Genomic DNA, 15698 nt, shown 5'->3' with positions numbered 1-15698 from the left:
TTTGGGGGTAGTTTGTTTCATAGCAATAGTAACTGGAATACCTCCCCTTTGGATCTAGCTGGCCTCTTGACTTGCTTTAGTCAACAGAATGACGAGAAAGTGACAGTGTGCCTGTTTTGAACATAGGATTCAAGAGGACTTTCCTGTTTCCATTTCTGTGCCTCAGCTGTCACGATGAGAACATGTCTAGAGTCACCTGCTGGTGGATGAGAGACATGTGGAACGTACTTGAGTCATCCCAGCTGAGGCCAGCCTAGATCAGCCTACAGCCATCCCAAATCCAGACGTGAAGCCAAGCCACCTACCTCACCGCTCCAGACAGAGAAGCAAAAATATGTGTTTTGTCGAATGCCACTAAGGTTGTAGGGTTGTTTGTTGAGCAGCATTATTGTGGCAGGGGATGACGGGTACGCCACTTTAAAAAGCCAAAGCAAAAAGTATTAATGCACCCTCTCTTGATCTCATAGTCCTCTTTCTTAACTGCCTTATATCAGCACTTTCCTTCGAAGCAAAACTCTTTAGTCTAGTTACCTACTTACTTAATTTCCACTTCCTTACCTCCTAGTCTCTCCTCAGCCCTAATCATTCTGACTTCTGCCCCCACCACTACACTGAAATCACTCTCTTCAACATCTGCAGTTACTCTCGTGATGCCAAATCTGACATACTTGTTGCTTCATTATCTTCCTGGACCCTTCAGCGGCATTCACCTTGTTTGACCATAGGTACTCCTTTTTCAAACACCTTTTTTCTTTTAGCTTCTGAGACACCTCCACATTTTCTTCTTACTTCTTTGGCTGCTCCCTTTTATCTCTTTTGCTGGTTCATTCTTTTATTCATTTATTTAAAAAAAAATCTATTGAGCACCTACTATGTGTCAAGCATTTTGGAGTGTGTTGTGGTCACAGCAGTGAAAGCAGACAAAATGCTTGCCCTTGTAGGGCTTAGGTTTTAGTGAGAGGAGACAGAAAATGAGCAAATGAATATGTAGACATATATGCCACATGGTGATAAGTTCTATGGAGAAAAATAAAGCAGAGGAAGAGGGAGAGATAGTGATAAGGATGGGATCGGTGTTAATGTTTTAGATAAGGTGGTCAGTGAAGTCCTCACTGAATGGGTGACATTTGCACAGACGCCAGAAGAACATGAGGGCGTGAGCCAGATGGCTCTCTGAGGGCGGAGGGTCCCAGACCAAAGGAACGGCAACTGCAAATGTCCTCATTCAGGACTGTGGTTACCATGTCCCTAGGCCTCTTTTTCTTCTTTCCTTTTATTATACTCATTTTCAAATCAATTGCTTAGCTTTTTATATTAAAAGTTTAATTTAAGAAAAAAAAAAAAAACAAGAACAAAAACCCAATCCTTCACAAATATCTCAGTTTGGCACAGTTTATTAGGGTATGAGGAAAGAAATTGACCTGTCATCTTGGATCATTTGCTCAAGTCTTCTGGAATGTGGTCTCTGACCCCTACACAGAAGGCCACTTACTGCCTATCTTCTAAATGTTGATTCTGCAAGGTTCGGGTTTAGCCCCTCTTTTCTCTTTACATTTGTGCCTAGGGTGAGCGCACCCATTTACAAAGTTTTAAATGCCATCAATGCTCAAGTTGACATTTTAGTCAAGACCTTACTTCTGAGCTTCGGATTTAAATATCCAACTGTACCCTTGACATCTCCACTTGGGCATCTCAAACTTACCATGTTCAACGAGAACACTTTATTACACCAATACCCCGAAAACTCAACTGTACCTCCCCAATATGTGCTATCTTTGGAAACAGCCATCCAATTTCTCAAGCCATAAGTCTGGTATCCTTGATTCCTCTATTTTACTTATATCCCAAATTTAGTTCATTAAACTTTTAGACTTGACCCCCATAATATCTCTCAAATCCATGAACCTTTTTCCATCTCCACTTCTCCCAAGCTGTGCCAAGGCACCAGCATTGAACACTAAGTTCGTGATATTCATGGCCAGTAATAGCTACATGATTCAAGATAGAGTGTATCTACACCATATCATCACATAAACCTTTTTAACTGAATTCAATTTAAGATAAAGCAAACCTTCTAAAAGTCTGACTATACATATATGAATATAATGGCAAGTTTGATGTTTCCAACAGTAGTTTGGCACTTAGCTTATGGAACTGTATTTATGATAACTGGTGTATTCCTACATGAGTTTCAAAGTAAAAAGAAGCAAATTTTAGGTTGGAAAATATTCCGAAGAGTGGAAACATTGTTTTTTCCAAAGTCACTTTCATGTCCACAATTTTATGAATTTTATGTGTTCTAAGATGAGGTTGACAACTCTGGCCTATCCTTACTCTAGACTAGTTTATTAAATTATTGGACTTCTGGTTTTTACAGTGTGAAAAGAGACTTTTTATGAACACGAATAACTATTATTTTAATAATAACTCATTGTGCCAAAATTTGGCATTTAAATTTATAAATAAGATCACAGCTGCTGACCTCTTTCAGTGAAGAAAAGAACAAAAGGAGTTAGCAACTCATTCTGAGAGTCCACCTAAATCAATTAGGATGTTAAATCCATGCATAAAATAATGTTTAATAAAAAAGCTTTAAAGGGAAAATCGTCTCATTTTAAATTGAATGAATGAATACAAAAGATGACATGAGGTTCCCGGATTACTGCTATGAGGCCCGAAGACACCAGACTCAGGCATTGCTAATAGTTCAACAGTAATTGGAATATTAATAGGATGTGTCATTCTGATTATATAGAATATGCATCAAAGTACTTTACCTAACACTTCTGGATTGATTGGAGAGTGGCAGAGAATAATCTGATTGTCGCTCCTCTCTGTTTAAGAGCCCCATTTCAGAATGCTTTACTCGCAGACTCTATTTGAGGACGTATTCAAAATAAAATCAATGCATTTATAACCTAATTAGCTGATCTCTATTGATTCATGTTCCAGATATTCAGTTTGCATAGCATTACTGTTTTTACTAACTACATGTAAATATATCCTGGGTGGCATGTTGGGTTAATGCATTTGTCTTTCTCCCTGAGGGAGCTAAACTACCAGCTACTGTAAGTCATCACTGAAGTACTATGTTTTCCAGTTTTCTCTTAGTCAGTCCATGTTAATAAGACTTCATATGTTTATTTAGCACTAATCTCAGCCAAGTCCTGGGCTCTGTGTGTAACATTGGATTAGAAATGGTTCTGGGGACTTCCCTGGTGGCGCAGTGGTTGAAAATCCGCCTGCCAATGCAGGGGACATGTGTTTGAGCCCTGGTCCGGGAAGATCCCACATGCCACGGAGCAACTAAGCCCATGTGCCACAACTACTGAGCCTGCGCTCTAGAGCCGGCGAGCCACAACTACTGAAGCCCACGTGCCTAGAGCCTGTGCTCCACAACAAGAGAGGCCACCGCAATGAGAAGCCCACGCACCACAACAAAGACACAACATAGCCAAAAATAAATAAAATAAAATAAATTTGTTTTAAAAAGCAGTCAGTTAAAAAAGTAAATAAATAAAATGGACTTTCCTAGAGAATTCCTTGGTGGTCCAGTGGTTAGGACTCCGCACTGCCACTGCATGGGGCACAGGTTCGATCCCTGGTCGGGGAATTACATCCCGCAAGCCGCGAGGCGCGGCCAAAATAAATAAAATTAAAAAAAAAAAAAAAGAAATGGTTCTGATGTAATGGGTTTACTGTCTAAAAGTAAAGGGGACTTTGACCTTTGAACAGTTGGCTGCTTCCGCTCCAGGGTATAAGTGAGAAGTCAGGGGTTCACTGGAACCGCATCATACAAGCGTAACCCCTTCAGGGATGTGGACCCAGTCACCTGTTCTCATCATGCTTGGCCTGAGAAAGGGCACATGACTTTCAACTTTGTTTGCCACAAATTTACCCACAAGTTGTCATATAAAAAGGAAAAAGAAGTCAGGCCATATGTTATTTCGGCCTTCTCCTGACTTAAAAAATATTGGAGTCCATGTTATGTGTTCAAGAATGGTCAGACCTCTCTAATTACGTCAAGCGAATTGATGAACTTTGCTCTCAAAACATGCAAATATTCCTTAAACTGTGGTGAAGTGGCAAAGCTCAACCTGGGGCACTGATGCAAACAGAGGCTTAAAGATGTTAGTGGCTTTCAGACTTGGATCTCTGGCTCTCTGGACTTGCTTAGGATGTCATTGATTTACTCCTTCCACAGAGGTGGAGAGAGAGAACCACGGGAGATAGGTTTAATTAATCTTAAATATCTCTGCAATTTAAGAATTGTAGGCCTGGAACAGTTCCTGTACTAACATGATTAGCAAATATTGACTTTCGAATACAATAATAATGTGTCATCTGAAACCCTTGATAAGTAACTTAAGTACTTCCTTAGCTTGCATCTTATTAAATTAGATGAGGTATGGTTGAGGAGCATTACACAAAGACATTGAAATGAAAAATCAGACCTAAGTGTTTTAACATTGATTTTAAGAGAGCTAAAAGTCACAAAGAAAACATATATGCTTCAGTTCTGCAACCTATGAATGTAAGCTATTTTCTCTGGATGGATTCCTTAAAAGTGTATAATAATTTTCGTGGTGCAACTGTAGTAAACATTCACAATTTGTGACCTTTTTGACAGCTGTAATCAATCATCAGATTATGTATGATGACCATATAATTTTAGTTTTATGGAAGGTTAACTTACACAGATTATGAGCTTTTGATGTTAAAATATGGAAGAAAGAGCCGGGGTGCACTAGGGTGCCCGTGAATATGGTAAGGATAATCCACCCAACTCCCTTCATAAGGTTTAACTTAAAAACGTGTACAACAAGTCAGCTAAAAATAGTTTAAAGACGTGATACTAGTCAGCTGCACCCTGACGATTCTTACTGTATTGATTAGTTTTCAAAGGCTGCACGGCATGTGTATTCTACTTACAATAGAATTGGAATGAGGGGAGAAAAGCCTCCAAATGTCATCAAAGCAAATGGTCTGTGAATGTCGCTTCAAAGCTCATCGTTGTTAGTTGCTAGGGTATTTGGCCACAAAGCTTGTAAAGAGGTTTCTCTAGAGGGGAGGGTATGACAAAATGCACATCTTGGCCAGAAGACTTCTGCTCAAATAACAGGACACATTAATTCTTGCTTGATACATAAAATTAATTAACATTCCTTACGAAATTTTGCCCACTTTTTATCCTTTTCTTTAAAAGAAAAAAACAAGAATAGACCCCAGGCCTTTTCTGTTCTCTAATGAAATTGCAAATTGACTTGTGTTCAAATGGTGCTTGAGTAAAATGAACAATTAAAAATGTATTGCTAACAATGAGATCTATCAGCCGATCTCTTTAAGGACTAATTAGTTGCAGGAAGAATCTTTCTTTTACAACATACCAAGGAGAATAGAGCCGTGGTGGGTGGGCAGGGAGGTGTCAAGGAATAAGTTTTTAACACACGCATGAGCACACATGTATGTGCATATCCATATACACATGTGTAGGACAAGAATGCAGAAATATATGTAAGCATCTTTACGAGTTTAAACCATAAAAATTAGCTGCAGCTTCCTTGGAGGTATTTATTCCACCTTAGCTAGGATGATTGGACTGTTGCTGATTAGCTATCCATTAGTTAGCTTGAAGGCAGACAACAGATTTTACTGATCATAATTTATCATTAAAGCAGAGAAATGCTTTAGGTATTTAAATAATGTATGCAGATAAATTCACTCTTATTTTTTTTAATTACCCACCTGTACTAACCTTGTAAGAATCTTTGCCCCCTATCAGAAGTTTGCTCCCTGAGGAAATTTTCAAAGTTAACCAAAAAAGAAAAGCCCTTCTTCCTGGTTTATCAGTTCTGCATTTCAACCCACGCCTTCACAGAATATCTGATATGTTTCAGGTTACATTTGCAGTCCTTAAAAAACCTGAAATTATCTCCATGTGCGCAACTGCAGACTGAGGGCTTACCTTGCAAAATCTGATACCTCTGTCATTTCTTTAGCAAAGATTTCAGATACAGTAGGGGTAAACTGGAGCCCCCAAAGCCCACTGCAAAACTCTGGAGGAAAATGGACATAGTTTTCTTCTTCAAGACCTGTCATTTTTCTTAGGCTGCCCTAAAGTCAGATCTTCTCCCTGCCTCACTATTGTGCCAAGGCAGCCTAAAAGGGCATATTTAGCATTGAGGCATTTGGTAAATACTGCTTTCTTGTGCTTCGTCTTCCCTACAGGGCGTTCCAAGAGATGAATAAGTGTGAACAGGAAGAACAAGTTTCCAGTCCTGTCAAGTTAATCAGACTCGTGTAGAATGAAGTGAGGCTTGCCGTTAGGTAAGTTGAAAACACGTAAAGAAAATCATTCAAGCAATCTGAAAGGGTTTTAGGAGAGCAAAACGTCCCCATGCATTTTCGTGTATTTGTGTGAGAGATATGTAGATAATTGTGTAAATGTATATCATATTTGAATGGCGAATAAGCCATGTGTTTATAGAACATATACAACATATGTAAAAACATACATGGCAGCCCAGCTGGAAAAAAAAAGCAGCAATTCAAATACCGCCTGTTGAATTAAAACAAACAGACAAACAAACAAACATGAATAGACCTGACCCTTTTACTTACAGGAGCAAACCCTGGTTCAGTACTAAGAACCGTATGAGGTGAGCTTATGAGGAAATTGGGAGCGATGCAATTTGGCTGTTGTTTTACCAGATTCCAGTTGGGTGCTTTGAGCCACATACCTTATGTAGGCAAAGATGCAGGAAAGGGAGAGTTACACTTGAGGGCAAGTGGGCCTTTTGGGCAAATTTTAAATGACCTTTGAAAATACATTTCCATATACTCCACTCTATTCTGGAAAATCAATTTTGGTAACTGAAGTAATCAATTTGTATATCTTTAGAGCACTAACTTCTTTGTACCACCTCCACAAAGCAGGCTGGACAAGATTCCAGGATGCAAAACCATGTTTTCATATTGAGGTCCAAAAGGGATGGCTACAGCCACCCTATTCATCCTAGTCAAGAGAGGTAGTTTATCCCCACAATCAAGAGACCCACATTCACTGCATTAGTTTAAATCTTACTAGACCAAAGTATTTCCCAAATCACATAAAGGTTGGTATGTGATTTCCTTTTCTCAAAGGACATGAGGTCCTGAAACTATGTTTTCATATATCTAACCTTTCCTCGTCCTTTTTTTAAAACCTTTTCGGTCACCTCACCATCTTTAACTTCACTTTTCCTGGCCTATTTCTAGTTCCCTTTCCCCACAACCTAGCATTAATCAACACGGATGGACCACATTTTAGGACCTCTTCTGGCAAAAGGAAGAGAATCTATAATTGTCAATGATCTTTCTTCTCTGCTGCTTAATATCCTATCCTGCTGGCTCTTGGGTAGAACTCAACAGCCAATTCCAAGTAGGGAACTCTTCCCTACCATCAAGTTGTTTTCCCAATTGACACCCCCATTTCATTTTTTTTTTTTTCATTCACAGGGTAGAGAAAGGCAGAACTACTCTCCTTCTGAGTCAGAAGGCTGGGATTGCTTTCTCAGGTAACTGATGCAAAACGATGACGGTAAAAGACATCTGAGTATTTGTTTTGGCAGGTGACACCAGGATAACTCCAAGGTATCTCTGCCTTTTGCATGTCAAAAGGTCTGTTTTAACCACCCACCTTTGTTTTCGGGGAGACTCAACTGTCCTTCAGCCTTCCAATTGAAAGAAATCCATGCCCATGATGAGTAACATTCCAATTAAAATTCATCACGAATAGCAGGCTTTATATCTTTCTTGGATAACGTGAATCATTTTTGGTGCCGGGAAATGGACTTCGTAAACCTCCATTGTCGTAGAACGTCTACTTCCACGCGAAACTGTTTTATATTCGTAAATAAAACATCAACTGACATTTTTGTCACTTATGTCTGGGTGCTGACGAAAATAATGGGAATGCTCAGATGTTATGGGACATTGTTTATCAAGGAATGTAGGTGACGCCACAAAGTATAAGTAACGCTGTACAGCGTGGGATGATTGATCCCTGCTGCATATTTTAAAGCTCCTCTCATTGCTTATCGAAACCTTTTAGGTAATGCGCTGCTCTCAGATATCATTTTATGTTTGAAAAGCTTTATAATTCATGATGAAAAGTTGCTTAGTTACCCCAAGTGAATCCATAGCTTCAATTATTCTCTGTGCAAATGGTTGGACTCCATTTTGACCAATGTTTATGGTGTTTGGCAATTTCTCAGTAGCTACTTTGCTCTGATATGATTAATTTCTTGCATAATTCCCTGCTTTGCATGTGGAGAGCTGAAATAATCTTAGTAGGTAGAAAGGAAATGAAAGACCTGTGTGTTTCAGTTTTGGAAACATCTGAAACATAACATCACTGTGGAAGAATGCCAAAAACAATACCAGTTAGGCTAGATAAAGACAACCACAAGAGACATGAATGTGCTGATGAGACCCAGCCCTGGGACAGCCAGTCTTTGCCTTGTTCTATGGCCAGCTTGCCCTGCCTTCAGACATCGAGGCAGGAAAGAGGAGAAGCCCCAGAATTTACCAAACTGGAGTCAATTGCCAGAAAAATACTGGCATTTTTTGCATTGATGTCTTTTCCTAAGGTTATCGTGGGTCTCTTTCTTTGACAACATGACATAAAACAAATCTTCTTGCTTATTAAGTGGCTACATATGAAGCTGCTGCCCTCGTGCAAAAGAGGAGGGACATACATAGCTGTTGAGTGAATGAATTCATTCATTCAGGAACCATCTGTTTGGTGACGAATTGGCCCTCCGAGCTGGGGAAAGTGTTGATCTCCCCCTGTCCTTAGATGATTTCTGTCGCCTGACACTCTGGAATTCTTGTGTTCTCCGACATTTCTGATACTGTCTCTATTTCCTTCAACCCCGTGCCTTCTCTCTATGGACTGTTGGTGTATAGTTGTGAAATGATGCCTGTGACAGGAAACATGGGGAGATAGATGGAAAGCGCATGGGTCTTGAAGTCACACCAACCCAGGTTAAAATTTGGCAAATTTCTGGCTGGCAGCCTTGGGAGAATTACTTAACCTCACATAGCCTCAGTTTCCCCACCTGAAAAATGGGACTAACGATAGAGATAATCTGTGTATACATTCTAGGAATGCTCATGTATCGTATGTAATGCTTTGGTGGCACTTTCTGCAGTATATGTCAGGTACTGCTCTAAGCATTCACTGTACCAATAAAGTAGCTGCTATCCCCATTTTACAGCGGAAGTAACTGAAGCACAAAAGGGCCAGTGTCACACTGCTAGTAAGTGAAAGAGCCAGGATTAAAGCCTAGTCGGGCTAGCTATAGAATCTGTGCTCTCAACTACTATTCAAAGCTGCCTTCTGTCATGTAGCTGCCATTATTATTATTATTATCATTATCATTGCCATCGTTGCTCTTATTATCATTATTACTACAACCCAAAGCACATGAAAGGCCTGGTGTCAAGTGAAGATAAGTGGCCCATATGGTACTAGTTAGAGCAGTATTACTGAGCGAGGCCAGCCCTTCGCTTTCAGTCTTAAAGCCTGTGGACATACATCGTCCCCATTGAGCAGCCCAAAGCTGATGCCACAGCACAGCCTCCTCAGTTTTGTAAAGTGATAAGTGTTCACGTAGCCCAAGGGCTCAAGGCAGCTGTAAGCCATCGAATTTTCTTTTCTTCATTTCAAATACACATGATGTAATGTTATATAATGTTATAATATATATAATATATATATTATATAATGTTAAATAAATATAATATATATATTTGATATAATGATATAATGTTAAATATAATATATATATAAAATGTTAAAATATATAATGTTAAAATATAATATAATTGATATAATGTTATATATAACATTGATATGTTCTATATAACATTATAATATAATGATATAATATCCACTCTTGATATATGATGTTAAAATATCATATAATGTTAAATATAATGTTAAAATGTCCACTCTTGTTAAGATCATCACCATTCCATGCGTGTCTAGGGCATCTTTTATTGAAAAATTAATTTTACAGAGGAAAAACACCTTTTTATTAAAAGATAGCTCTTTTTGAAGTCCTTCATTATGTAGGTGGCAATAACAAATTTTCTCTCCTTTTCAAAATGGAAATTGGCTGAGCTTCTCTCAAAGAGGATGGCAACTTTTTCCCTTCTTGGAAGTGAGAAGATAATGTAAAATTATCACTGAAAGAGAGAGAGAAATAGAGAGACCTGCTAGAGTCATCAGCTAAGGTTATTTGAAAGAGATCCTGGCTTTGTCAACTTTGCCTTCCCCAACAGATGTCCCTGAAATCAGTGGGAACCAGGATTTCAAAGAACATGGAAGTAAGTGTTTAGCTCAGTCAGATGAATAGGAGATGGAAGAGAAAAGGGAAGGCATCTCAGATCAAAGCCTGTTGTTCAACATAGAAAACAAAGACTTATACTTACAATCACAGCTGATTTTGATCTAATTCTTGGTGAAACAATGTAAACCCATATAGACTACCTCTTCATTTTCTAAAGACTGATCAGAAAGAATAATTCAGTTAAAATTTCTATGATTGTCACCATGATTAATTTCTTATCAAGAGCTACACATATCTAGAGAATTTGGAAAATCAGTTAAAAATGGCAAAATCTTCCTGAAAGTTGGACATGGATATTTGTTCCTGCCTATGTACAGTATTTATAGATGACCACATCCATATCCAGAGTGGTTGGATGTTTTTATCCTCCAATCTGGAAGTATGTGAAAGTGAAGGCATCATGTAACCTCTGCAGAGGAATCCATCCTTTCATGGACTTACATTTGAGACTAAATAAAATGTCTCTGGCAAGTTTCATGAAATTCTTCAAACACAAGGCACACTTATGTTTGAATCTCAATGAAAGGAATGGAATGTGGTTGCATGATCAAAATTTTAATATCTCCTTTTAATAATACTGGATTACATGAGGCAAGCAATAGCATTTGGTTATCAAACAGTAAGAAAAAAATTAAGAAGGAAAGGTAGGAAAAAGATTTTTTAAAGTTGAAATCCCGAAAGGAGTCTCTGCCACATAGATTTCGGCATCAGAAAAGACTTTTCACATCTGAAATGCTGGCCACTTTCCAAATACAAGAAAGAATGCTATGTACACATATTAATAACTCCCTTCACTCGAGTTTTTCTGTTTCTCCTTCCTCTATTTCTAAAATAAGCTATTTTTAAAAGCCTAATGTTGCCAGCCTGGGAAAAGAAAAAGACACATGTATTGATAATCTGAGATTGATGATTTTTTTTAAAGATTTGGTATGTCAAAAGCATATGCTATGCCTCATGGCCAATATGGAAATGTCAGGGGTTTAATTGGCAGCTGTGAATAGCAGCACCTGCAAACAGCTCAGGGCTTGTTCCTGTGATCTGGCAACATTCTTACTTTATGCTTTAAATAAAGGCTTACTCACTGGGACAGAAATAACTGACAACGGATGATTGATGATTGCCCATCACGCAAGGGCTGACATCTACCATTCACCAGGTCCATTTACGAGTGCTTGTCCAGATTTCATTAACAGGGGCATGACATCTAGGAGCAGGCCTGCTGCAGATGGCTAGTCAGTAACCTATTCAGAACACCTAGAAGAGACCTACTTTTGTTAACCTGGAAAAACAGAGCCCTGGGATTTCAGTGTGCCTTGGGAAGATGGTTTTCAAAATTCTCTTCTTTTTTCTGCTTGCTGTGATGCTTTTGTTTTGTGAGACTGTGTTTGGTTTCATGTCCAGTATCAGGTTGCCTTTAACATTTCTCTGATTCTTATTCTAAACTTGCTTGACATTTGAAGGATGTGCTCTGAGGAAAAGCCATCCTAAAGGAGTTATATTTCTAAGTATTAACGTATAAGACTCTGATGTCCGGGGTTATTTAAGTTTTGAGTACAGTAATGCTTACTACTTCAATTAAGAGGGACAAAGAAAGTGCAAAGAAATCAATCCACTGTGCAAACAAATGGCTAACGTGCTTTTCCACACCAGGACATCCATCACCCACAGTGGGTGGCCTCTGGGTACAGCCAAAAACACACCAGCAAACGCGGTATATTGGAAAGAGCACTGGTGTAGCAAACGTTTCAAAATAAACACTGCTAAATTAAAGTAGCCGTGCACTGTTCAATAAAACCCAGAGCACCTCCGGGCGGGTCTGTTCTAGCATGAGGCTAACAGTTAGCTTTCCTTTCCCCCTGTTTCTTCTCCCCAAAGCTGCTTTTACCCGGTGATCATCTTTTGCACGTCTGCCTTGAGTACTTTTTCTCTCCAATTAAGGTTTGCTCTTCTCCAATGCACTTATAAATCTTTTCAATTTTTCGTGACTGGACCACGGTGTTTTTTGCTTTAGTCTTTTTTTTTTTTTTTTTTTTTTTTTTTGTGGTCTACCTTTGGGACGGTGACAACCCCTCCGTGTAATTTCAGGAACGTGATGAGTCATTATACTAAGTAATTGGGTCTTCTCTTAGAATTTTTCTTAAGGGCTAGTATTTCTTCTGCAACCACTTATGAATTTATTTCTCCAAATAGTGGTATTATGAGCATTTCATTAGCCAAACAGCCAATTTGTTTTTAGCCCTTTCTGAGCCTCATCATATTCTCCTAAGGAAACAGGGAAGGCTGATGCACTGCCATTTCACAGCTAGAGAAACTGGACCAGGAGAAGCGAAGCAGCTGTTCCCACATCTCACACTTCTAGCAAGCAGAAACCTTGATGAGCATGCAAGACCCCGCTTAGCACCAGGGGATCTTTCCATGGGACTATTTGATGAGTAAGTATGTGGACTGTATCACACGAATCACCTGCTTATTCTGGTCCTTGACCCATGCGAAACAAAAACCAGAGAATGGCTACCCTGTCAACGTCCTAAAATCATTTTGTGAGCACCGGTGAGCAAGGATAGAGTCCCAAGCGTGTCCCAAGCATGTGCAAAAAGGCTATGATAGTTGCCATTCAGTACATTACTGCAAAATGAGGGAGGTCTACCTTTCCTCTGACACTGCCGAATACACACCCATCCAGTTGGCTGTCCAAATCACTTTTTGTTGGCTATAAAATCTGGTGTCTCTCTTTTTGTTTAAGTGCATTCAGTTTTACAGTCTCTCCCAGGAAGAGCAGCTAATTATAATATATTTCAGCAGAGAGAGAAGCAGGTGTTAGCTAAGATATAAGTCCTAGTTTTAGCCTTGACAATTCATGCAGTCCAGCCGGATCTTAGTGTAAAGTCACCAGACAAGGCAAGTGCCATTTCATCATTTTAGGTCTTCCTGGGTTTGCAGGGGACCACATGACTACAGATTTGAACTCTGAGGTTGTACAATGACAATAATAATGGGCAATAAAGGTTGAAATGATTGAGTTGTGGTGTGTACAAAGAAACCTGGTTCATCTGTAAATCCAAATGAATCAGCCATGGAAAATGGCAAAGATCACTTGGATAAGAGGTTGAATGGTATCTATACGTTTGCTAGCTGTGCGACCTTGGGCAAGTCATTTACCTTCTCTGCTTCTGTTTCTGTAGCTGGAAACTGGAGTAATACCAGTATCAACCTGTAGGCTGTAGTGAGGATTAAATAAGATAAGACATGTAAAACACATCACTGTGCCTGTGACAGAGCTAGGTATGCATATTCTTATTTTCAGAGAATAAATGTATTGCAAAAAGCTAAGCTCTCTGGGACAACAGCAGAGATAACAAGGGCAGAAATCAGAGAAATATCCAGAAGCACATCCTCCTCTAATAAATGCTAGCATTTCAGAACATACCTGAAACAAATGCTTGCTCTTGAGATGAGTATATTCCTTCATTAGTGAGATCATCTCAGTTTCCATGAGCATGGCATTTACTGGCCAAATGTCCAGTCATTTCTGTGAAAATACTCCTCAAATTCTACTGATGTGTTTGTGTGCATCTCTGGGTGTGTTTGTGTGTATGTATGAGTTTCTTATAGGTTTGGAGATAGTAAGGGGCAGTGTGATATAGACCAAGCAACTAAATGATTTACTGAATTTCCCTCTTTCCAACTGGGTGTTTTGGCCAGAGCCAGTTCTGGCCCAACTCTGTTGACTGTAATTTCTGGGCTGCCTTCATGGAGCCTCCAGGGGAGTTACCAATTTTTTTTCCAGGAATCTGCCAAGTGCAGTGGTACATGATAGACCCTGACACTTCTCTATCTCTGGGATAAAGTAGACCATGCAGGCAGTGTCTGAGTATTATTTGAAAAATTTGTCATTTCTAGTGATGAAAAGTTAAAAAAAAATTTAAGACTGCCTCTAACACCTGCATCTGTGTATACCACGCTTCCTTAAATGCTGCATTGGGGTTCTTTGCTAAGGGTCAAAGTTATCCATGGTTCACTCTTCCATGCTCTTCTAACTATGATTCCCTGTGTACAAATCATCTTCCTCTTGTGACCCTAGTATGCTACTATTCATATTTTAAGATTCTGCCTAGGTTTACCTCTTCCTTGACCTCTCCAGAAAAAAATTAATCTCTCCATCCTCTGGGCTATTTTTGTTGTTGTTGTTGTTACTCACATCACTCTGTTATTGGTCAAATCAGTCATACAATCAACTGGGTCATTCCATCATTGGATGACTTGAATAATATATATATATATATATATATATATATATTTTTTTTTATACAGCAGGTTCTTATTAGTCATCCATTTTACACACATCAGTGTATACATGTCAATCCCAATCTCCCAATTCATCACACCACCACCACCACCACCCTGCCGCTTTCCCCGCTTGGTGTCCATACGTTTGTTCTCTACATCTGTGTCTCAATTTCTGCCCTGCAGACCAGTTCATCTGTACCATTTTTCTATGTTCCACATATATGCATTAATATACAATATTTGTTTTTCTCTTTCTGACTTACTTCACTCTGTATGACAGTCTCTAGATCTATCCACGTCTCAACAAATGACTCAATTTCGTTCCTTTTTATGGCTGAGTAATATTCCATTGTATATATGTACCACATCTTCTTTATCCATTCATCTGTTGATGGGCATTTAGGTTGCTTCCATGACCTGGCTATTGTAAATAGTGCTGCAGTGAACACTGGGGTGCATGTGCCTTTTTGAATTATGGTTTTCTCTGGGTATATGCCCAGTAGTGGGATTGCTGGGTCATATGGTAATTCTATTTTTAGATTTTTAAGGTACCTCCATACTGTTCTCCATAGTGGCTGTATCAATTTACATTCCCACCAACAGTGCAAGAGGGTTCCCTTTTCTCCACACCCTCTGCAGCATTTATTGTTTCTAGATTTTCTGATGATACCCATTCTAACTGGTGTGAGGTGATACCTCATTGTAGTTTTGATTTGCATTTCTCTAATAATTAGTGATGTTGAGCAGCTTTTCATATGCTTCTTGGACATCTGTATGTCTTCTTTGGAGAAATGTCTATTTAGGTCTTCTGCCCATTTTTGGATTGGGTTGTTTGTTTTTTTCATATTGAGCTGCATGAACTATTTATATATTTTGCAATTTAATCCTTTGTCCGTTGATTCGTTGGCAAATATTTTCTCCCATTCTGAGGGTTGTCTTTTCGTCTTGTTTATGGTTTCCTTTGCTGTGCAAAAGCTTTTAAGTTTCATTAGGTCCCATTTGTTTATTTTTGTT

At 39.0% G+C, this 15698-nt stretch overlaps 1 long non-coding RNA gene across 1 annotated transcript in view; it reads left to right on the top strand.

Annotated features, from left to right (window-relative positions):
* Nucleotides 1–7774, top strand: part of LOC309643715 — a 28815-nt gene extending 21041 nt beyond the window's left edge. The window contains exon 2 of the long non-coding RNA XR_014254022.1: nt 6229–7774. This is a non-coding gene — a long non-coding RNA (uncharacterized lncRNA). The remainder of the gene's footprint in view (nt 1–6228) is intronic.
* The last annotated feature ends 7924 nt before the right edge of the window (nt 7775–15698 follow it).

The sequence above is a fragment of the Balaenoptera physalus genome (assembly GCF_965194825.1).
Source record: "Balaenoptera physalus genome assembly, chromosome: 15".
NCBI classification, from domain to species: domain Eukaryota; kingdom Metazoa; phylum Chordata; class Mammalia; order Artiodactyla; family Balaenopteridae; genus Balaenoptera; species Balaenoptera physalus.
Note: the sequence above shows the minus strand (reverse complement) of the source record. Positions and strands in the feature narration are given on the sequence as shown.